This window comes from Oncorhynchus mykiss, chromosome 22, assembly GCF_057628025.1.
Source record: "Oncorhynchus mykiss isolate SJ-2025 chromosome 22, ASM5762802v1, whole genome shotgun sequence".
NCBI lineage: Eukaryota > Metazoa > Chordata > Actinopteri > Salmoniformes > Salmonidae > Oncorhynchus > Oncorhynchus mykiss.
Genome location: NC_143043.1, coordinates 30292127 through 30317895, shown reverse-complemented (window position 1 = coordinate 30317895; position 25769 = coordinate 30292127). Strand labels below are relative to the sequence as shown.

The following is a 25769-nucleotide window of genomic DNA, read 5'->3' as shown; positions in this document are numbered from 1 at the left end:
GGAATTAGCAGAATTTCTGAAGCTCTGTTTTCCATTCTCTCCTTATATGGCTGTGATTGCGCAAGGAATGAGCCTACACTTTCTGTCGTTCGCCCAAGGTCTTAGCAGCATTGTGACGTATTTGTAGGCATATCATTGGAAGATTGGCCATAAGAGACTACATTTTCCAGAGGTCCGCCCGGTGTCCTTTGTCTAAATTTGTGCGTAATCTTCAGGTGCGGTCATTTTCTCCTGGGATTCAGGAGAGAAAGCATGTGTCCAAGAACGATGTATCAATGAAGAGATATGTGAAAAACACCTTGAGGATTGATTCTAAACAACGTTTGCCATGTTTTCAGTCGATATTATGGAGTTAATTTGGAAAAAAGTTTGCGTTTTGAGGACTGAATTTATGGATTTTTTTTGGTAGCCAAATGTGATGTATAAAACGGAGCTATTTCTAATACACAAGGAATCTTTTTGGAAAAACTGAGCATCTGCTATCTAACTGAGAGTATCCTCATTGAAAACATCAGAAGTTCTTCAAAGGTAAATGATTTTATTTGAAGGCTTTTATGTTTTTGTTAATGTTGCGTGCTGGATGCTAACGCTAATGCTAACGCTAAATGCTAACGCGAAATGCTAACTCTAGCTAGCTACTTTTACACAAATGATTGTTTTCCTATGGTTGAGAAGCATATTTTGAAAATCTGAGATGACAGTGTTGTTTACAAAAGGCTAAGCTTGAGAGATGGCATATTTATTTCATTTCATTTGCGATCTTCATAAATAGTTAACGTTGTGTTATGCTAATGAGCTTGCTGATAGATTTACACAATCCTGGATACAGGGGTTTTTTCATAGCTAAACGTGACGCAGAAAACGGAGCGATTTGTCCTAAACAAATAATCTTTCAGGAAAAACTGAACATTTGCTATCTGAGAGTCTCCTCATTGAAAACATCTGAAGTTCTTCAAAGGTAAATGATTTTTTTGAATGCTTTTCTGTTTTTTTGTGTAAATGTTGCCAGCTGAATGCTAATGCTAAATGCTACGTTAGCCATCAATACTGTTACACAAATGCTTGTTTTGCAATGGTTGAGAAGCATATTTTGAAAATCTGAGATGACAGTGTTGTTAACAAAAGGCTAAGCTTGAGAGCTAGCATATTTATTTCATTTCATTTGCGATTTTCATGAATAGTTAACGTTGCGTTATGGTAATGAGCTTGAGTCTGTATTCACGAACCCGGATCCGGGATGGGGAGATCAGAAAGGTTAACATTAGAAGCCTCCTCCCTAACTTTGTTTTATTCACTGCTTTAGCATGCTCTGCCAACCCGGATATCCTAGCCGTGTCTGGATCCTGGCTTAGGAAAACCACCAAAAATCCATCCCTAACTATAACATTTTCCGAAAAGATCGAACTGCCAAAGGTGGCGGTGTTGCAATCTACTGCAGAGATAGCCTGCAGAGTTCTGTCTTACTATTCATGTCTGTGCCCAAACAATTTGAGCTTCTACTTTTAAAAATCCATCTTTCCAGAAACAAATCTCTCATCGTTGCCGCTTGCTATAGACCACCTTCTGCCCCCAGCTGTGCTCTGGACACCATATGTGAATTGAATGCCCCCCATCTATCTTCAGAGCTCGTGCTGTTAGGTGACTTAAACTGGGACATGCTTAACACCCCGTCCATCCTACAATCTAAGCTTGATGCCCTCAGTCTCACACAAATGATCAATGAACCTACCAGGTACAACCCCAAATAGATATCATCCTAACTAACCTGCCCTCCAAATACACCTCTGCTGTCTTCACCCAAAATCTCAGCGATCACTGCCTCATTGCCTTTGTCCATAATAGGTCTGCGGTCAAACGACCACCCCTCATCACTGTCAAACGTTCCCTAAAACACTTCAGTGAGCAGGCCTTTCTAATCGACCTGGCCCGGGTATCCTGGAAGGATATTGACATCATTCCGACAGTAGAAAATGCATGGTTATTCTTTAGAAGTGCTTTCCTCACCAACTTAAATAAGCATACCCCATTTAAATAAAATTGAACCAGGGACAGATATATCCCTTGGTTCACTCCTGACCTTACTGCCCTTGACCAGCACAAAAACATCCTGTGGCTTACTGCATTAGCATCGAATCGCCCCTGCGATATACAACTTTTCAGTGAAATTAGGAACCAATATATACAGGCAGTTAGGAAAGAAATTTTCATCCTGTAGCACAAACTCCAAAATGTTCTGGGACACTATAAAGTCCATGGAGAATAAGAGCACCTCCTCCCAGCTGCCCAAAACACTGAGGCTAGGAAACACTGTCCCCTCTGATAAATGACTGCCTCTCCTGGTTTACCAACTACTTCTCAGACAGAGTTCAGTGTGTCAAATCGGAGGGCCTGTTGTCCGAACCTCTGGAAGTCTCTATGGGGGTGCCACAGGATTAAATTCTTGGCCCAACTCTTTTCTCTGTATACATCAATGATGTCGCTCTTGCTGCTGTTGATTCTCTGATCCACCTCTATGCAGACTTCACCATTTTGTATACTTCTGGCCCTTCATTGGACACTGTGTTAACTAATAATAAAAATGTATTTTATTTATTTTACTCCTTTGCACCCCAGTATCTCTACTTGCACACTCATCTTCTGCACATATATCACTCCCGTGTTTAATTGCTATAGTGTAATTATTTTGCCACTATGGCCTATTTATTGCCTTACCTCCCTTATCCTACCTAATTTGCACACACTGAATATAGACTTTTTCTATTGTTTTATTGACTGCATGTTTGTTTATTCCATGTGTTGTTGTTTGTGTCGCACTGCTTTGCTTTATCTTGGCCAGGTCGCAGTTGTATATGAGAACTTGTTCTCAACTGGTCTACCTGGTTATATAAAGGTGAAATAAATAAAATAAAATAAAATAAAAATAAAAATCCTGATACATGCACACACATGCACGCAAGCACAAACATGCAGCATACTGGCTGGCTCGCATACTTTGCTTGTTGTGTCTGTGTGCTTAGGTATGGAGAATAGGAGCAGGCAGGAGGATGAGAATGGAGCAACAGTAGGAAATTACTTGAAGCTAGATGCTTTGAGTTATACAGTGCATTCAGAAAGTATACAGACCCCTTGACTTTTTCCACATGTTGTTACTTTACAGCCTTATTTTAAAATGTAAGTCATTTTTCCCCCTCTTCAATCTACACACAATACCCATAATGAAAAACATTTTGTACATTTTCAGCAAACTTAACGTGGGAATATTTGTATGAACATAACAAGATTCAACAACTGAGACATACAGTGGGGCAAAAAAGTATTTAATCAGCCACCAATTGTGCAAGTTCTCCCACTTAAAAAGATGAGAGAGGCCTGTAATTTTCATCATAGGTACACTTCAACTATGACAGACAAAATTAGAAAAAAAATCGAATTGTAGGATTTTTAATGAATTTATTTGCAAATTATGGTGGAAAATAAGTATTTGGTCAATAACAAAAGTTTATCTCAATACTTTGTTATATACCCTTTGTTGGCAATGACAGAGGTCAAATGTTTTCTGTAAGTCTTCACAAGGTTTTCACACACCGTTGCTGGTATTTTTGCCCATTCCTCCATGCAGATCTCCTCTAGAGCAGTGATGTTCTGGGGCTGTTGCTGGGCAACATGGACTTTTCTACTTTTCTATGGGGTTGAGATCTGGCTAGGCCACTCCAGGTCCTTGAAATGCTTCTTACGTAGCCACTCCTTCGTTGCCCGGGCGGTGTGTTTGGGATCATTGTCATGCTGAAAGACCCAGCCATGGGAAGACTTACAGAAAACGTTTGACCTCTGTCATTGCCAACAAAGGGTATATAACAAAGTATTGAGATAAACTTTTGTTATTGACCAAATACTTATTTTCCACCATAATTTGCAAATAAATTCATTAAAAAATCCTGCAATGTGATTTTCTGGATTTTTTTTTCTAATTTTGTCTGTCATGGTTGAAGTGTACCTATGATGAAAATTACAGGCCTCTCTCATCTTTTTAAGTGGGAGAACTTGCACCATTGGTGGCTGACTAAATACTTTTTTTGCCCCACTGTACATGCTGTTATGGTAATATTTACATAGGGTAAGATGCTGATATTTAGTCCTGCAGTTATGACTGCAATGTAGAGAGACATAGTAAGTACTTTCACCCCCACTTTAGTTGCAGAGATTTAGAGAGGGCTACAATCAATGGAGAGTGCTGCAAAGATAATTAGAAGAGCATACACAGATATAGAACCCAGACATAGCAGAGTTGCTGAAGGAGGATGAGGATGCCATCATAGACATTCATCTTTCCTTTGATGGTACTTGGCACAAGAGAGGATTCACTTCCATCTACGGAATAGGTGTGTGAATTGGTGCTGGTACCAGCGAGCCCTAGAAAATGGTGAAGATCCACCCAGTCACAAAAACCATGGAGGCCATACATTTTTTAATAGAGAGGTTGCACAGAAAATGTACCTGTATATCATAGGATGTCACATGATAACCTCCTCAAACGAATACAGCACGGAGGAACCTAGAATGCAAATGAATGCCTGAACTCTGTAATATGGTCGCGAAGCCCCATTTTAACTGCATTAGCCTGTCTTTATCGGCCATTTTCTCAAAATGACATGTTCCCTTTGCGCCAATTCATTTTTCTCAGTCTTCAAAGGACGTACATTCATATTATTCCACACACTTAGGTCTTATAGTCAGACTTTTACAGAGAATGTTTTAAATATTTGTGTCGTTTTGACTTTACATCTCATTTTATCTGTAAATATATCCAAATATGCATCCGTCGTACATGTGAATAGTGTATTTTTTTATTAATTCCATGAAATTACAATATTTTGATGAGCTGATCTGTAAAAGTCTGACCATTATCACAATAAAACATTTTTGCACATTTACATTTTTAAATTAATAAAACTTGTAATACAATAATATCTTGCATTAATGTATACTTTCAACTGGTAAAGCTTCAGTCTGATGAGTTTAAAGGGAACAATATTCCCTATTAGCCTGTGGTGCTTGGCTTTAAATTAACACATTTTTGTTTTGATACATTTTTATATTGCCAATTTTGACTTTGCAGCTGGCCTATCTAAGGGGAAATCACCCAGTTCAGCCTCCAGGACTAGACTCAAACTTCAACCAGCCCACAAAACACCAAATATGCATTGGAAATAGTCTGCATTCTCTAGAATATAGAGAAACATGGTCATATAAAGATATCCCCTGATATGAACCCTTTTTAGCCCAGTGTTTTGTTTGTCAGGCAGGCCTTTGGTGGTGGATCAAACTAGTCATCGGTGTGACACATTGGGTAAGGAATGCGTCTCAGACATCCAAAGGGACCCTGGTTATTACTGTGATCACCTGTGCCTCCCTCTATGACATGGGACATATGATGTCTGAAGGAGAGAGGGAGGGCGGGATGGAGGGAGAGAGAGGGATTGCGAGAGGTGTTGTAGCAGCAGTTTTGCATAAATTTTGATTGTCTGAACAGCCTGCTGTGGGATGCTGATAAGTGGTGAAGAGACGTCTGAATGTTAACATGCTAATCAAGCATTGAGACTGTGCCTTGCTATGCTTAGGGAAATCAGTGGGTGTTGTTGCATCAGACACACACACACACACACACATACACACACACAAGCACGCACACACACAGTGCTGATTTATGCTGAGGGAAAGAAACATATTTACTTCCACTCAGGAAATGGAGAGGAGATTTACTGTCAGCTTTACTCATCTCCCCTATCTCATGGCCCTTCCCCTCTCTGTGTACGAATACAGTAAGAATAGAGTGATTCATAGACATAGAAAAACCAGGTTAATGAGGACTGATCTGCTCCTGAATCCAAGGAAAACAAGTACCATGCCATAAAGCAGGCACCAACCCAAAGAGAGCTCTTTGACTAACCGAGACGAGAGCTCCCGTTGGACTACACCGTTCATCATCCCGACCATCGAGACCTCAGGGTCACACATAAATATGCTCCTAATTTGCTGAAGTTATTTCTCACCATGGTTACCCCAGCGATGTCCAACAGCTGTAACTTACTGACAGGCAAGGGGGCGAAAGCCCAGGTGATTGGAGTTATTCAATATTAATATGTGCTTCCTGCCTGGGGCATAATAGTTGTGAGGCACCTCGTCAACCTTCAATTAACCCAGCAGCCTGCTCTTCATCCGTTATGGCTTCCCTCCCCTCCTCCGCTCCTCCTCCTCCTCCTGTTAGAGGCATGAAAAGCCCTGGGCTCCTGCTGCAGTGACAGAGCAGACTGGTATCTCTGTTAATTAAATTTATCAGCACTAATAACAGGCTTCCCCTAAAGAGGTGGATGGAGCGACAGAACCAAACAGAGGTGTGTTAGAGTGCCTAAAATAATGAGGGATGGAACAAAGGTTCCATCTAGGGAGGTCTCTTCTGAACACAAGTATACAGCAAATTCTCCAGTATTAAATCAACATTGACAGTCTATATGGGTCCACACTTTCAAGTCTTAAATTAACACTGTACTTAGTATTGATGCTGTTACGCTTTGTCAGTGTTAGGGAACTAACACTCAGTATTATGCAATGTCAACTCATAATATTTTTAACACTAGGAAGTGTATATACTTTGCAGCAATGGTGTTATACAATAGCAACTCATATAGTATTTTTAACCTCTAACTAGGCTAACATATGGGATTATTGTTAGATGGTCATACCATGGATCCTTTAGTTATTTGATTTAGTATTTTAGAACCCTTTTAGGTAAACCTTTTAAAAATATTTGTATTATGATGCAAACTCACTGAAAGGGAACTCACATAGTTTTAATCCTTCGTATACACTCATTGAATAACACATTAATAAATGGACACACATAACCCCTTATTTTTTCGGAAACAAAACTACTTCCTTACTTACATTCATTTGTATGGGTTACCTTCATATGAGTCCCGTGACACGGAGAATACTATCATGTGTGTGAGAGTCTCCCCTTCCCACAGTGGGGTCATTAGTTTGTAGCCCAAACGGTTCGGACGCTACAGACAGAAGTTGGCACATCAGCGTTACCAACTTCAGACGTGGAGAAAAACGGAGAGCACCATCGTATTTGTGAGAATCTCACCTTTCCATAATTTGTAGGCCAAAACGTTCGGGTGCAAAGGACATTTTCGTGAGGAGACTGATTAATGGAATGTCTCATGGATTGACAAACTACCACTGTAGCTTGGACACCTTCCATCGCAGATGCAGAAGGCCAACATAGGCAGATTGAGACGCAGCCCATTTGTTTATTATGTTACTTAGATAGATGCATGGTGCATCAATATACTCTTTTAACCATTACACTTAGAGGTCTGTATCTCTTGACAAGGTCACTCAGTGTTGGATTAAGGATCCTACAACAATATTTATTCTTTATTGCCACATTCACTTATGTAATCTTTTATAAAGACTTCAGATCTGGCAGCAGACATGCTCAAGCTTAAATTAATAACGTGACCATCTAAACCATTTCTACTGGAAAAAACATAGCAGTAACGGGTCAAATCTGATTGGATTAATTTAGAAAAATGTATGTTATTTATCTTTGTGTAGCAAAATATTAATCAATCAAGGTACATGCAAAAACACAGATATAATAAACTATCCTAAATAATCTAGCTCGATTCTGATTAGGGCATTACATGCTGGATAGGTTAGTGTGATCCATCTCTGGTGATGGTTTGGGAGAGCACCAGAGAGAATATTATAGACAGTTACTGTCAAAGTGCTTGATGAGTTTTTCCTGTGTCCTGTGACCTGTTAATGACATTCCGTCTGGATGTTCTCATGATATTTAGTGTGTGCTTATGTAACTTGATAGTAAAACACATGTTTGAAATTAAAAGTAATGGTCTGGCTGGTGATTGATGTGTCGTTGAGTGACCTTGTTGAACTTAAAGAAAATGTCTTTGAACGTTTGAGACAGTTGGGAATTTGTGTAGTGAATGGGGAGGCCTGAGTTTGAACTGTTGGAACATTTGAAACAGTTGGGAATTTGTGTAGTGAATTTATGGAGCTGCTGTGTATTGAGCTTATGACCCCTTGTAGAATGGACAGGAAAAGGTCATTTCCAGGTAGGCCTGCCTGAGTATAAGAAGTGTTAGACTTGTCCTGTGAACACTAGGAGGAAGAAGAAACCTCAAGACAGATAAACTACAGAAAACTATAGAAAACACTAGGTGTATTGTGTCCTTCATGTCTGGGCCACAATGACAAAACCGTCGATGTCATTCTTTGTGATGCACCTGATTGTTTTACTGGTGTGATTGATAAGAGTGAAGGCCATGTGGGTTAAATTTTCCAACCCGGCGATTCAACAGTGAAGATTTTCACACACAGCTGTCTCAACACCCTATTTTCAGCCAAAAACTGAGAGTTTTTCTCCTGCATTTCACATGAAAGAATGGCTTAAGATAAGACTCTATGTCAGAACGAACAGGTCCTGAGTGGAACATCCCTGCATCCCTAGTTACGCATTGGAAGAGGAAGTCTGTGGGCGAGATGATTTGAAAGCCATAAGCACCTCTTCAGTAGCATATATTCCAGACTGCGAAGTGACAAGTGAAGGTTGTTATGAATCTAATAGCACAAATGCCCCCAAATCTGTTAGTTCGTATGCATTTTCAAGGTCAACTACTTTGTGCCTGTCTTTAGCTTTAGGTGGCAAGATTGTTCTAAAGTGCTTGATATGTTGGAACAAGTGCAATTTTTTTTTCCAACATCGTGAACATTTAAGACGATTGTCCCTTCTGTCTTGAAGACAAAACTTGGGCTTAACGGCAAGAAGGTTGATCTACAGTAGTTCCTCCTTTAAAAGTTTTGAGCTTACACCGTGGGATTTAGAGGTACCCAGCGTCACGGCTTCATTGTTCCAGACCACCGCAAGGGGGAGTTAGAGCACTCATTATGCATTTGGGTCCCAAGGTTTTTATATGACCAATCATTTCGAGTGGTTCCAATGACGAATTTGACGCGAACCACCCATCCCTGCTGACTTTCTTCAGCAAAGATGGCTGACAAAACATTACAGTGGAAGCTAATTTAAGTAATTCTAACCTCATAACGAGTCAAGCAAAAAATGTACAATTGAGAGTAATATGTTAGTTAATGTAGAGACATGTTACCCCAATCTTCCACCAAGGCACCTGCAAGTTCCCGGACATTTCTGGGGGGAATGGCCCATGCCCTCATCCTCCGATCTAACAGGTCCCAGACCTGCTCAATGGGATTAAGATCCGGGCTCTTCGCTGGCCATGGCAGAACACTGACATTTCTGTCTTGCAGGAAATCACGCACAGAATGAGCAGTATGGCTGGTGGCATTGTCATGCTGGAGGGTCATGTCAGGATGAGCGCAGCATTGAGATTGCCTGCAATGACAACAAACTCAGTCCAATGATGCTGTGATACACCACCCCAGACCATGACGGACCCTCCACCTCCAAATCGATCCCACTCCAGAATACAGGCCTCAGTGTAAGACTCATTCCTTCGATGATAAACGCAAATCCGACCATCACCCCGGTGAGACAAAACCGCAAATCATCAGTTAAGAGCACTTTTTGCCAGTCCTGTCTGGTCCAGCGACGGTGGGTTTGTTCCCATAGGTGACGTTGTTGTCAGGTGAGAACCTGCCTTACAACAGGCCTACAAGCCCTCAGTCCAGCCTCTATCAGCCTATTGCAGACAGTCTGATCACTGATGGAGGGATTGTGTGTTCCTGGTGTAACTCGGGCAGTTGTTGTTGCCATCCTATACCTGTCCAGCAAGTGTGATGTTCGGATGTACCGATCATGTGCAGGTGTTGTTACACGTGGTCTGCCACTGCGAGGACGATCAGCTGTCCCTCTTGTCTCCCTGTAGCGCTGTCTTAGGCGACTCACAGTACAGACATTGCAATTTATTGCCCTGTTCACATTTGCAGTCCTCATGCCTCCTTGCAGCATGCCTAAGGCACGTTCACACAGATGTGCAAGGACCCTGGGCATCTTTTTTTGCGTTTTTCAGAGTCCGTAGAAAGGCCTATTTAGTGTCCTAAGTTTTCATATCTGTGACCTTAATTGCCTACCATCTGTAAGCTGTTAGTGTCTTAATGACCGTTCCACAGGTTCATGTTCATTAATTGTTTATGGTTCATTGAGCAAGCATGGGAAACAGTGTTTACACCCTTTACAATGAAGATCTGTGAAGTTATTTGGATTTTTACGAATTATCTTTGAAAGACAGGGTCCCCAAAAAGGGACGTTTCTTTATTTTGCTGAGTTTATATATACATATATACACGTTTTATAGCCCATGTCCCTTCACAGAGGCGGGCCACTGATTGAGCAGCCTTATCTTATGAAAATCCAAATCTCTCATTTTAGAAGCTAAAATCACATTTCATCCCATCACAAATAATTTCATATTCAAACATTTAAATTGAACAATTCCATGTGAGTCCGATAACTCTGATGTGTAGACTTTCCACTGTAGAGTTTATGCCATCTTATCATTGATGAGAATGTCTCAGATGACAACTGATCTGACATCATATTCATTAAGTACAATTGGTCGCATTACCAGAATATAGTTCATTTCCCCCCACCTTCTGATGTTCCCCGAATCTCTATGTTAACCAATGGTTTTGCAAATGTAACCTCAGTAGGGTAGAGAGAGGAAAAAGGGGGGAAGAGGTATTTATGACTGTCATAAACCTAGCCCCCAGGCCAACATCATGACATAGTCATGGCTCCCGAGTGGCACAGCAGTCTAAAGCACTGCATCTCGGTGCAAGAGGCTTCACTACAGTCCCTGGTTCAAATTGGGAGTGCCATAGTGCGGCGCACAATTGTCCCAGCGTCATCCGGGTTTGGCCGGGGTAGACCTTCATTGTAAATAAGAATTTGTTCTTACCTGACTTGCCTAGTTAAATAAATGTTCAATTTAAAAAACAACTGGCGCAATCAATAGGAACATTGGCTGGTGCTGAAAATATAGATAACTTGTTATCTCACTCTAGGTTAAATGAAAACTAAATCTCCAAAATATCGTTACTTTAAAATAAGCTATTATTATTATTATTATTATTATTATTAGTTGATTTAGAATTATATAAAATCCCCTTAGAATCTGTGAGAATATCTGAGAATATCTGATGGAAAATGCCCCTTAGATATTATTATAGAGTCCTCCAATCCTCTTACTGTAATTATTGGCGGAGAGTCACATCATAGCATTTTTTGTTGTTGTAGATATACTGTTAAAAATGGTGTAGGTCTTATTTATTTAAAGAGCATATTGAAGTTACAAGCAAAAGCCAACAACCATTTTAGCACTGTTTTGCACTGCTCTGAGACAAGCATGGGGACTCTGAGACAAGCCTATTCCTTCCCGTCGAGGACTTGAACCCCGGGCTCCCGTCCGCATGGCACAGGGATTCTTTAGCTAAATAGCCCAGTATTGTACTGCCATCCGTCACATTGTACTGCGCCATATTTTCCGATCCATCCTAACAGAAACCCAGCAGATTTTTTGTTTTTAATGGAACAGAAACAACATAATATTAATCAAATGAATTAAGCAAGTACCAGTCAAAAGTTTGGACACACCTACTCATTCCAGTATTTGTCTATATTTGTACTATTTTCTGCATTGTATAATAATAGTGAAGACATCACAACTGTAGCAGGTGTAGCCCATCATGAAAATGTTTCCTATTAGCAGGACAATAGACTTTTCATAACCTGGCTACTGTTGTGAAAATCCCTCAACTTGAAATGTATTCGATACTTAAGTACTCTAAAGTGTTATATTTCTAACTCAAAACAGAAGTACAGTATTTCTTTATCAACGTCTTTATGCCTTCGTTAATAAAATAAAATAATGAGAAAAAAGACATTCAAATGTGGATGTTTATATTAACTACATTTTAGTTGCACTTCCACCCAGCTCCACGACCACAGGTAAAACCTTGCTGAGATGATCAATGTATTTGTTGCATTGTTGTATCGTCAATTTCTCTTGATGGCCTTGACCAGTTCATCTTTGCCTGTCGGCTTGGCAGAGTTACAGATGAATGTTTTCAGTTGATGCCAAGTTTAATCGGGTTTAAATCAGGGATGAAAAAAATATCTTTAGATATAATGTAGGCCTACCGAAGGTGTTGCCGGTCTTTTATTTATTTATTTTTATTTAGCCTTTATTTCACTACATAAATGTCTACTTACTCTGCTGGAGTCTTGACCCAATTTATGCCCTCATTTGCAAAGCAAACCTGGGCGGCAGTGTGTTGTGGCTCATTGTCTGCATTTGGAGAAGAAAAAGACATTTAGCCTAACAGCCAAAATTAGGTACAATAATATAAATAATTATGTAAATAGGCCTAAACGTAACAAAATATTGCTATAATCCTACCTTGAAAGAAACGATGTGTACCCAGAAACACCTCTCTGACATAGGGTCCAGCATATCTCTTGATGATTTCTTCCTCAAATAAATCTCGAGCCATGATACCTGAAAAAGGAGGCAAGAGTGAATTATTGTGGAAAACATAACAGTCCGTGAGTTGTAGGCTACAATATTTTATGTACCTTTTGCTTTGTAAACAGCCAAACTTACCATCACAAATCAAACATGGACCTGGTCGCTGGCGAGAAATTGCCCCCCACACATGGAGTTTGATTGGATGCTTGGGACTCGCCTTGCTTGATCTTCTTCCTTTTTTCTGTAGCAATTTTGAGAAAATTGTTCAAGGGCCACGGTTAATTTGTCTGTGAAGATGACATTATTGAATGTCTCGCCAGCTTTGATCCATGCCTGGGCCTGCAGGACGCAAAGTTTGTCAGACAAATCATTGGGTCGAAACTACAGAACAGTACAAAACAAGCGAACACACATTAAGGATCGGCCCCCACTTTTTTTTTTCACCTAAAATGACATACCCAAATCTAACTGCCTGTAGTTTAGGCCCAGAAGCAAGAAAATGCATATTATTGGTACCATTTGAAAGGAAACACTTTGGGGTTTGTGGAAATGTAAAAGGAATGTAGGAGAATATAACACATTAGATCTGGTAAAAGATAAAACAAAGAAAAAAACTACATTTTTTTGTCTTTTTATGTACCATCCTCTATGAAATGCAAGAGAAAGGCCATAATGTATTATTCCAGCCCAGGTGCAATTTAGATTTTGGCCACTAGATGGAGGAAGTGTATGTGCAAAGTCTCTGATCCAATGAACTGCTGCATTTCTGTTCAAAATGTTGTACCAAGACTGCCCAAATGTGTCTAATTTGTTTATTAATAACTTTTCATGTTCAAAACTGTGTACTCTCCTCAAATAATAGCATGGTATTCTTTCACTGTAATAGCTACTGTAAATTGGACAGTGCAGTTAGATTAACAAGAATGTAAGCTTTCTGCCAATATCAGATATGTCTATGTCCTGGGAAATTGTCTTGTTACTTACAAAATCATGCTAATCACATTAGCCTACGTTAGCTCAACTGTCCCATGGAAGGCCTCTTTTTTCTCCACTTCCTGTTTGAATGACGTGCCCAAAGTAAACTGCCTGTTACTCAGGCCCAGGAAGCCTGGATATGCATATAATTGGTACCATTGTAAATAAAACACTTTAACGTGTGTAGAAATAATTAAAATAGTTAAAATAATGTAGGAGAGTATAACACAATAGATATGGTAGGAGAAAACCCAAAGAAAAACCAACCAGAATATTTTTTTTAAAGACCTTGCTCTTCCAATGGCCAGTATAAGGGCATACTCAATTCTACCTCCCAGGATGCAATTCCTATGGATTCCACTCGGTGTCGGCAGTGTATGTTCAAGGTTTCCGGCTTGTAAATTGAATAACGAATAAGAAATAACAGTTTTAGTACAAGGACACCGGCTTGGAAATCTGTGTTTACGCGCCATCGGTTTCCTATTGAACATGCTTCTTTCCGTAAGAAACATTATAGTAAAGAAATATTATAGTTTGATTACATTTTCGAGTATCTGAAGAATGAATAGAAACATATTTTGACTTGTTGAACCAAAGTTTAGGGGTAGATTTTCAGACTCTTTTCTTTGCATGTTGAACGAGTGGATTACTCAAATCGATGGCGCCAACTAAACTGACTTTTTGGGATATAAAGAAGGATTTTATCTAACAAAATGAGACTACACGTTATAGCTGGGACCCTTTGGATGACAAATCAGAGGAATATTTTCTAAAAGTAAATGAATATTTAATCGCTATTTGTGAATTTATTAAACCTGTGCCGGTGGAAAAATGTTTTGATGTGGGGCCGTCCTCAAACAATCGCAAGGTATGATTTCGCTGTAATAGCTACTGTAAATCAGACAGTGCAGTTAGCTTAACAATAATTTAAGCTTTCAACCGATATAAGACACTTGTTTGTACCTAAATGTTTAATATTCATAATTGTTCTGATTAAATATTTGAATTGTGCACCCTCTAGTTTCACTGGAAGTTGTCCAGCTAGCGGGACGCCTAGGATTAAGAAGTTCATATCAGAAAATCAGTGAATTGAAATAAATAAATTAAGCCCAATCTATGGATTTCACGTGACTGGGAATACAGATATGCATCTGTTGGTCACAGATACCTTAAAAAAAGGTAGGGGCATGGATCAGAAAACCGGTCTGTATCTGGTGTAACCACCATTTGCCTCATGCAGGGCGACACATCTCTTAACAAAGAGCTGATAAGGATGTCGATTGTGGCCTGATGTCCCACTACTCCACAATAGCTGAGCAAAGTTTCTGGATGTTGGCGGGAACTGGAACATGCTTTCATACACGTCGATCCAGAGCATCCCGAACATGCTCAATGGGTGACTGGTTATGCAGGCCATGGAAGAGCTGGGACATTTTCAGCTTCCAGGAATGGTGTACATATCCTTGAAACATGGGGTTGTGCATTATCATACTGAAGCGAGGTGATGGCAGTGGATGGATGTTACAACAGTGGGCCTCAGGATCTCATCACAGCATCTTTGTGTATTCAAATTGCCATTGATAAAATGCAATTGTGTTCCTTGTCTGTAGCTTATGCCTGCCCATACCATAACCCCACCGCAACCATGGAACACTCTGTTCACAACGCAAACCGCTCACCCACACAACACCATACACATGGTCTGCGGTTGTGAGGCCGGTTGGACATTCTGCCAAATTCTCTAAAACAATGTTGGAGGTAGCTTATGGTAGAGAAATTAATATTACATTATCTGGAAACAGCTCTAGTGGATATTCCTGCAGCCAGCATGCTAATTGCACGCTCCCTCAAAACTTGCGATATCTGCAGCATTATGTTGTAGTACAAAACTACATGTTATTTTAGAGTGGACTTTTATTGTCCCCAGCATCAGTTGCACCTGTGTATGATCATGCTGTTTAATCAGCTTCTTGATATGTCACACCTGTCAGATAGATGGATTATCTTGGCAAAGGAGTAATCCTCACAAAATGGGATCTCAACAAATGTGTGCACACAATTTTAGAGAAATAACCTTTTTGTGCATATGGAACATTTCTGGGATCTTTTATTTTAACTCATGAAACTTGGGACCAACACGTTACATGTTGACGCCTGGGCATGCTCCTGATGAGGTGGCGGATGGTCTCCTGAGGGATCTCCTCCCAGACCTGGACTAAAGCATCCGCCAACTCCTGGACAGTCTGGTGCAATGTGGCGTTGGTGGATGAAGCGAGACATGATGTCCCAGATGTGCTCAATTGGATTCAGGTCTGGGGAACGGGCGGGACAGTCCATAGCATCAATGCCTTCCTCTTGCAGGAACTGCTGACACTCCAGCCACATGAGGTCCAGCATTGTCTTGTATTAGGAGGAACCCAGGGCCAACCGCACCAGCATATGGTCTCACAAGGGGTCTGAGGATCTCATCTCGGTACCTAATGGCAGTCAGGCTACCTCTGGCGAGCACATGCGGCCCCCCAAAGAAATGCCACCCCACACCATGCCACCCAACGCCAAACCGGTCATGCTGGAGGATGTTGCAGGCAGCAGAACGTTCTCCACGGCGTCTCCAGACTCTGTCACGTCTGTCACATGTGCTCAGTGTGAACCTGCTTTCATCTGTGAAGATCACAGGGCGCCAGTGGCGAATTTGCCAATCTTGGTGTTCTCTGGCAAATGCCAAACACCCTGCACGGTGTTGGGCTGTAAGCACAACCCCCACCTGTGGACGTCAGGCCCTCATACCACCCTCATGGATTCTGTTTCTGACAGTTTGAGCAGACACATGCACATTTGTGGCCTGCTGGAGGTCATTTTGCAGGGCTCTGACAGTGCTCCTCCTGCTCCTCCTTGCACAAAGGCGGAGGTAGCGGTACTGCTGCTGGGTTGTTGCACTCCTACGGCTTCCTCCACATCTCCTGATGTACTGGCTCCTGGTAGCGCCTCCATGCTCTGGACACTACGCTGACAGACAGAGCAAACCTTCTTGCCACAGCTCGCATTGATGTGCCATCCTGGATGAGCTGGGTTGTAGACTCCGTCTCATGCTACCACTAGAGTGAAAGCACTGCCTCCATTCAAAAGTGACCAAAACATTAGTCAGGAAGCATAGGAACTGAGAAGGGGTCTATGGTCATCACCTGCAGAACCACTCTTTTATTGGGGGTGTCTCACTGATTGCCTATAATTTCCACCTGTTTTCTATTCCATTTGCACAACAGCATGTGAAATTTATTGTCAATCAGTGTTGCTTCCTAAGTGGACAGTTTGATTTCACAGAAGTGTGATTGACTTGGAGTTACATTGTGTTGTTTAAGTGTTCCCTTTATTTTTTTGAGCAGTGTAGATATATATATATATATATATATATATATATATATATATATATATATATATATATATAGATGGACAGACTGACGTGGCCTGCAGCAGTGCTTCCTGTCATAACAGAGTGGTGTGTATGAAGCATTGACAGACTTGGCTGGAAGAGAAAGGCGACGCCATGAGAATGTTCTGCTCTAGGGATGACATATGCACTGTATATTGGTCTTTGTAGTCCTGGATGGCCCATGAAACTACACCAGGCACCTAGCTATAGAAGCATGATCAATTAATAAATAAAGAAGAATACATATATTAATAGAAATCGAAAGATTATGCGCTGAGCTTCTTTGCTAATCAGTGTCCGTTATGGCTGCCTGAGCGAGTGTTAAACGCCATCCTTATGACAGACATGTACTGTAGGCGGAGTAACCTGCATCTCACAGAACCTCGGCATCTGAAAGGCCTCCACTCTCAACAGAGCAACATAAACCAATCACGCAAACCAATCCAGCATAATGCAGAGAGGAATAATTTAATCAGAACTTCACCCAGTATGTGAACGTCAGAGTTTATTCACTGGCAGCTACTTGTAATAAAAAGATGAAACAAGATAAAAACAAGTCAAAAAAGGAATGTGGTTACACTAATTACATTTTTAAAGAGGAAAAACATCAACAAACAAATGACAGCGATGTTTTTTTCCCAGATGTTAAACTGTCACAGTTTCACTATTGATCTAGATATTTTATTTATGGTATAAAAAAAAAGAAAGGCAGCCAAACAAAAACAAAAAAAACAACTATAATAATTATAATACAAAATAGAAGCTACTGATCAACTATAAATATTGCAGCAAAACTTGGCTGGGGTATGTAGTCCAGGCACACAATTGTCTCTCAGAGGTCTGTGAAAAGGAGCAGGTGGTCTGTGAGAACAGCACACCTGCCATGGAGACTGAACAGACTGTCTCACCTCACAGGGCTTTGCTGTGTCTTCCACTACAGGAACACAACATTATGGCCTTGGGCCTCCCTCTGGCCTCAGGCTCACTGAGGAAAACACTCACATAACACTGTCACAACATACAGTATAGATAACACATTATGTTCCAGATAATGTAACATAGGATAATGTTTTGACAACAGTTAATTCTCCTATCAGTAAGTGCTTGGTATAAACCACACATGGCCTTGATGGTGTACAGTGTTCACCCATGGCAGCTTACAGAATCTCTTTGATATCCCCCCTACACAAACCTCGGGAACAGGGCTCATCCAGTGGGTCTGACCCCACACCCACCACCATCGGGCCAATAGTGTGCATATGCGTGTGTGGTTGTGTCAGAGAAAATGGTCCCACATTGTATTGCTGGCAGAGAAGGAAAACATGATCTAAGATTCTGTGATTCAAAGAAAACACAATTTAATGTCAAGGTCAAATTGACCGCTCGAGGTGATCTTTGGTAATAATAGCAAAATCCGGTTAGATTGTTAAAAGGTTTAAACGTGAATAAACAATTAGAGAACAAGAGTGATCCGATTCCTCTTTAATGGTTATGTGCACTAGTCATCCCTAGTGTAATATGTCATTGACTGTTTATATCAAGTAATATACGTAAATTATATCTGTTTGACATCATTATACAGTAGGTTTGACGGGCAAAGGCAGCAAGGTTTTCTCTCAATTCACTGAAATTCACTTCATTAAAACAACAGACTTTGCTGTAGAATTAAAGGAAAATTCCATCCAAAAATTATATTTTGTCATTTGTTTCATTAGTCCATTGCTGACATAGTGATCAAGTTTTCAAGATATGTAATTTTGAAATTACAGAAATCATCACCAGAGTGGCAATTCAAAATCAAAACAATTCAAAACCTTTCAGTGGAGAATAGATTCATCTGGTTTAGTTGTCTCTATGGGCCAAGCCTGTGGAAGGAAATAAAATGCCACAAACCCAATATTTGTTGTTCAACGTCACTCACACATAGATACCATATACTGTAAAACGCAGCATCACATGATGCAAAATACATCATGATCATGATTTACCATTCCATGCTCGCTTCGAGGCAAGTAACACTGAAACATGCATGAGAGCATCAGCTGTTCCGGATGACTGTGTGATCACGCTCTCCTTAGCCGATGTGAGTGAGACCTTTAAACAGGTCAACATTCACAAGGCCACAGGGCCAGATGGATTACCAGGACGTGTACTCCGAGCATGCGCTGACCAACTGGCAAGTGTTTTCACTGACATTTTCAACCTGTCCTTGACTGAGTCTGTAATACCAACATGTTTCAAGCAAACCACCATAGTCACTGTGCCCAAGAACACTAAGGTAACCTGACTAAATGACTACCGACCCGTATCACTCACGTCTGTAGCCATGAAGTGCTTTGAAAGGCTGGTCATAGCTCATATCAACACTATTTTCCCAGAAACCCTAGACCCACTCCAATTTGCATACCTCCCCAACAGATCCACAGATGATGCAATCTCTATTGCAATCTCTATTGCACTCTACACTGCCCTCTCCCACCTGGACAAAAGGAACACCTATGTTCGAATGCTATTCATTGGCTACAGCTCAGCGTTCAACACCGTAGTGCCCTCAAAGCCCTCATCACTAAGCTAAGGACCCTGGGACTAAACACCTCCCTTTGCAACATGATCCTGGACTTCCTGACGGGCCACCCCAATGGGGTAATGGTAGGTAAGGAGACAGAAAAGATTTGGCATGGGTCTTCGGGTCTTCAAAAAGTTCTGCAGCTGCACCATCGAGAGCATCCTGACTAGTTGCATGACTGCCTGGTATGGCACTGCTTGGCCTCCAACCGCAAGGCACTGTTTGATATATTCCATTCCAGACATTACAATGAGCCTGTCCTCCTATAGCTCCTATAGCTCATCCCTCCAGCCTCCTCTGATACCCTACATAATATCTAATGCAGGGTGCATAAATAATTGTATCATGCATTAACTAACAGTGTTGGAGAGCTGAATCCTTCTAGGTTTGTCAATATTTGATGAGCTTTTGTTCCTGTGTGGGCCAACTCAGCAGGATTTTGAGGATTAGGTTGAAATCTGCACTTTTGTTCTAGGAAGGTTATTATTGTTCTCAGTCCCATCTCAATCTACCAAAAAACATGTTTTCTGTTTGGCCAACCTGTTTCTGTGTTTCAGACAGCTTGTGATGTTAAAATATGTCACTTGAGTGCTTGGGGAGACTTTGTTTTTATTCCACACCCAAGGAGGATCCAATCTTACTGTGCCAACAGTAGGCGACATGATTGGGTTGTGATGCAACACTGTCCCTTCCCTGCCTTCCCCCCCACTCCCAAAATCTCCCCATCTCCTGGGCTGGACTCAGGCCAAACTTCAGCTCAGAAAAGTTGAGAAGATGTGCGACTAACATAAGAGCCAGAGAGCACGCTGTGTTCTGGCTGTTCCACACGGTCTAGTCTGGCCTAGTGTGAGATGTCCAGTAGAGCTGACAGCTTTGGTCGTCCAAATGCCAGCAATTAGAGATTACAGTGAACACTGTCCAAAGCCAACCAAATGCTTGCCATCAACATTTGGCCCTATACGACAAAAACATGATTAACACTGTGTATGCTAATATGTTGTAGGATCAAATCCGGCTATTCCAAAACCTACCCCCCATCTTCCATCTATCTTGTCAGACAACACTTCTCTAAAGGATAACTCCCTGTGCCTCTTATAGTCTTGATCCCTCCATGTGTAGAACTGTTTAGAATGGGTCTTTAAACAAGGAGAGACCACTCTGACTCAAGGACACGCCTGGGCCTATTTGAGCCTCTGTATCCCACACTGTTTACTTCACTCAGTGAGTTCCTGTAGCAGGGAGGTGAATGGAAAAACACCATCGTCTTCTGCCAACAGAAGGCTGAGGTTCAGATATGACTGAAGAATCACAGGAAAATACAACAGACAGTCTTGACATGAATTGCATCCTTTCAGAATAAAACTGTTAAAATGTTTTTATTTTGTTCAGATAATACGTCAACTATTGTATAGTTTCCTGAATAGAGTATTGTAGGAGATTGCCATTATTTTGATTGCCAGTCCTGGCCTTTCACAGACTGAAACAGCGTTTGAAAGGAGCTGACCGCATAACCTCAGGCATAGATTGGGAATAAATTGCCCAACTTGAAGAAATTGCAGAAAAGTGTTTGTGTGCATATGCAATCTGGCATGGACCCTAGACACAAGCGGACGTATACGCATGCACACACGCATGCACACACACACACACAGCTCTCAGTGGGATTCATTCATAATGGATGCATTGGAGATTTTCACAGTTTTTTTCCTCTAAACAACCTGCTATGTTCTCTTCTACCTCTTCTACCTGGGGGGGGGGGGGGGGGGGTTCTTCAACTCATGCGTGTGCATGCATGTGTATCCTATGTTTGTGTGTGTGTGTGTGTGTGTGTGTGTGTGTGTGTGTGTGTGTGTGTGTGTGCGTTTTTGTGTGTGTGACAGTGTGTCTGCAGTGTTTTGAGAATAAATCCCTCTTTAGAAAAACATCCTTGACTATCCTTTGCTTTGAAGTTTGACTTTACCAGACTCCCACTCTACTGTTAAAGTAATTCTGATTCTCTAAATCTCCATCTCTCGAAATCTCATACAAGGTCAGGTCTGTAGGACATCAGTTTAGCCATTTATCCATAGGACACCAGATACTAGGGTGAGGCTAGCCTTGCTACCCACACTATCTCTGCGCTCTGACATTCGCTTAACATATCAGTAATGTCTTACAGAGGTAGGATTTTAATTTGATCAGTCTTTTGTTGCTGAGAATTTTCCTGCACTGCAGAAAATGCAAACTTGTAGTGTATTCAAGGTTTAAAAAGGCTTCTAAAGTTTGTAATTTCCACTTTAAAATGGCAGGCTTGATTTGCCCTACCGAAAAACTTATTTACCCCTACAAAAAAATATCCATTAATAATTAACATTTCCTGTTGCAGCAAACTGGCTCATATTAAAATCCTACATCTGTAGATTCCTAATCCACCAAGGCTAAAAAATGCCTATGACCAAGAGTTTTTCCAGACCATGTGATCTGACGAGGAGAAACTGGGGCTCTAGGCCATATACATTACATATTTTTTCCATATCAGAAAAGAAAACTGGCCCTAGTTACGCCGAATCAGTCATGAGTTAGTTAAGTTCAGTCAATGCATTTTAGACATATGTTGCCTTTGCAACACAAGCAGCCACTAACAAATTAAGTCTGTTCAAGAACAGTAGAACTAATGAAATCAATAACTCTTCCTTACATGCCTAACTGGCTACTGGTATCATTTATTTTTTAAGATGGCTGAAAACAATAGCATCAGCGATAACAAAATCATTTCCATCTGCTCCCGCATGGTGATATATGGGATTCAAACAAAAGGCATATCATGATAACACTCCCAACTCTTTCAACGTCATTACATTGTTCTGAAACCACTGTGTTCCTCAATTTACTCAATTGGATTTGCTGTGCATTCCATTTCCTAGAACAGGCCAGAGAACATTGATGCATCACACAGTTCTAATAGATGACTGGGAGAAGAAGAAAAGAGACAAAGAGGGGAGCATTTGTGGTCCTCTTCCTGTGTGATGTCATGCAATTCAATTGAGAGAGATAAGTTAGCATTTCAGTGTTTGCATTGTGCTCTGTTCCGTTTCAACTGGGGTACAGGGAAGGAAATAATTGTCTAGGTTGTCATGGCTATATCACTGAAATGGCAAGCCAGGTAAAGGACTAAATGGCTTCAACTAAATGAAAATAAGTACATACATAGATAAACAAATGAAGGATCTTAATTTGCTTGCTCTTTTGTTGATATAATTTTCCTGAACAATGCGAAATGCAAACTTGTAGTGTATTTGAGCTTTAAAAAGGCTTCTAAAGTTTGTAACTTGTAACATTGAAATGTCATTCTTGACTTGCACCAAAAAAAGAAACAATCAACCCTACAAAAATGCAGTGGCATGTATTCTTGGATGCTAACGGAAGCCAACCTGATCTCAAAAATTGACCAAGAAAAAAATACAAAATATATGTACAGTGCCTTGCGAAAGTATTCGGCCCCCTTGAACTTTGCGACCTTTTGCGACATTTCAGGCTTCAAACATAAAGATATAAAACTGTATTATTTTGTGAAGAATCAACAAGTGGGACACAATCATGAAGTGGAACGACATTTATTGGATATTTCAAACTTTTGTAACAAATCAAAAACTGAAAAATTGGGCGTGCAAAATTATTCAGCCCCCTTAAGTTAATACTTTGTAGCGCCACCTTTTGCTGCGATTACAGCTGTAAGTCGCTTGGGGTATGTCTCTATCAGTTTTGCACATCGAGAGACTGACATTTTTTCCCATTCCTCCTTGCAAAACAGCTCGAGCTCAGTGAGGTTGGATGGAGAGCATTTGTGAACAGCAGTTTTCAGTTCTTTCCACAGATTCTCGATTGGATTCAGGTCTGGACTTTGACTTGGCCATTCTAACACCTGGATATGTTTATTTTTGAACCATTCCATTGTAGATTTTGCTTTATGTTTTGGATCATTGTCTTGTTGGAAGACAAATCTCCGTCCCAGTCTCAGGTCTTTTGCAGACTCCGTCAGGTTTTCTTCCAGAATGGTCCTGTATTTGGGTCCATCCATCTTCCCATCAATTTTAACCATCTTCCCTGTCCCTGCTGAAGAAAAGCAGGCCCAAACCATGATGCTGCCACCACCATGTTTGACAGTGGGGATGGTGTGTTCAGGGTAATGAGCTGTGTTGCTTTTACGCAAAACATAACGTTTTGCATTGTTGCCAAAAAGTTCAATTTTGGTTTCATCTGACCAGAGCACCTTCTTCCACATGTTTGGTGTGTCTCCCAGGTGGCTTGTGGCAAACTTTAAACGACACTTTTTATGGATATCTTTAAGAAATGGCTTTCTTCTTGCCACTCTTCCATAAAGGCCAGATTTGTGCAATATACGACTGATTGTTGTCCTATGGACAGAGTCTCCCACCTCAGCTGTAGATCTCTGCAGTTCATCCAGAGTGATCATGGGCCTCTTGGCTGCATCTCTGATCAGTTTTCTCCTTGAAAGTTTAGAGGGACGGCCAGGTCTTGGTAGATTTGCAGTGGTCTGATACTCCTTCCATTTCAATATTATCGCTTGCACAGTGCTCCTTGGGATGTTTAAAGCTTGGGAAATATTTTTGTATCCAAATCCGGCTTTAAACTTCTTCGCAACAGTATCTCGGAGCTGCCTGGTGTGTTCCTTGTTCTTCATAATGCTCTCTGCGCTTTTAACGGACCTCTGAGACTATCACAGTGCAGGTGCATTTATACGGAGACTTGATTACACACAGGTGGATTGTATTTATCATCATTAGTCATTTAGGTCAACATTGGATCATTCAGAGATCCTCACTGAACTTCTGGAGCGAGTTTGCTGCACTGAAAGTAAAGGGGCTGAATAATTTTGCACGCCCAATTTTTCAGTTTTTGATTTGTTAAAAAAGTTTGAAATATCCAATAAATGTCGTTCCACTTCATGATTGTGTCCTACTTGTTGTTGATTCTTCACAGTTTCATATATTTATGTTTGAAGCCTGAAATGTGGCAAAAGGTCGCAAAGTTCAAGGGGGCCGAATACTTTCGCAAGGCACTGTATGTAAAAATATGTAAAAACAGGTATCTTTCGTTTCTCTGTGTTTCATAATTTTCCTTCAAATCGCATGAGGCTGAATATATCTCAACGGAGAAAGCATCCGAGCAAGAGACACAGCGCCTCTCAGTCTCTGTATGTGTAGCCCATCCATCTGATGTTGTCTGGTCAAATTTATTATGACATTGTTGCCGCCCATAGCATTGAATGCAAGGGAAGTCAGTGAGCATATGGTCTCTCTCGATAAAAAAAGTATAAAATAATAGCCAATCAGCGTTGAGCTAAACTGACTGAGCTCAACTGTGAATGGTCCTGGCACACCAAAAAAAGTGTAAAGGGAGGCCAGTTTGGATTTGGCTTCACACCAATCACATCAAAAGCAAAATGTCATTGACAGAAAAAACTTTAATTGTTGCATCTGATTGTGCCATTGTCCTCCAGTGGCTAGCTAGCTAAATTAGCCATGGATGGAGATAGTGTCATGTCCTGACCTTAGAGAGCCTGTTTATTTCTCTATTTGGTTAGGTCAGGGTGTGATTTGGGTGGGCATTGTAGTTTTCTATTTCTTTGTTGGCCGGGTATGGTTCCCAATCAGAGTGTCACGTTCATTGAAAGGAGTAGACCAAGGTGCAGCATGGTATGTGTACATTCTCTTTAAATGAATGAACACCGAAAAAATTAACAAAATTAACAAACGAAATGTGAAGCTATACAAAATAGTGCTGACAGGCAACTACACATTGTCAAGATCCCACAAACACAAATGAGGAAATGGCTACCTAAATATGATCCCCAATCAGAGACAACGATAAACAGCTGCCTCTGATTGGGAACCATATCAGGCCACCATTGAAATACAAAAACACCTCGATGACCCACCCAAGTCACTATCACGCCCCAACCAACACAGAAAAAAACAGCTTACTATGGTCAGGGCATGACACAGAGGTAGCTAGCTGTCTATCGTTGTCTCTGATTGGGAATCATACTTAGGCAGCCTGTTTTCCACCTGAGTTTGCTGGATATGGTTTTTGCATAGTAGCTGTCTAGCCCTGCAGAACTTTCCATTCGTTTATCTTTTGTTGTTTTTTGGTGATCATCTAAAATAAAGAAAGATGTACACTTTCCACGCTGCACTTTGGTCTCATTCCGACGACGGACGTAACAGATAGAGATTTGGACTTGTGGTTTTAGATGCACTATGCAGAA

At 40.9% G+C, this 25769-nt stretch overlaps 1 long non-coding RNA gene across 2 annotated transcripts in view; it reads left to right on the top strand.

Moving 5' to 3' along the window:
* Positions 1-205: 205 nt before the first annotated feature.
* LOC149972836 (uncharacterized) overlaps positions 206-25769 on the top strand; it is a 100801-nt gene continuing 75237 nt past the window's right edge. Inside the window, exons 1-2 of one of the 2 annotated variants that reach the window (XR_016490588.1) lie at positions 206-528; positions 830-958. This is a non-coding gene — a long non-coding RNA (uncharacterized LOC149972836). The remainder of the gene's footprint in view (positions 529-829; positions 959-25769) is intronic. The other variant, XR_016490589.1, reaches the window with a different exon arrangement.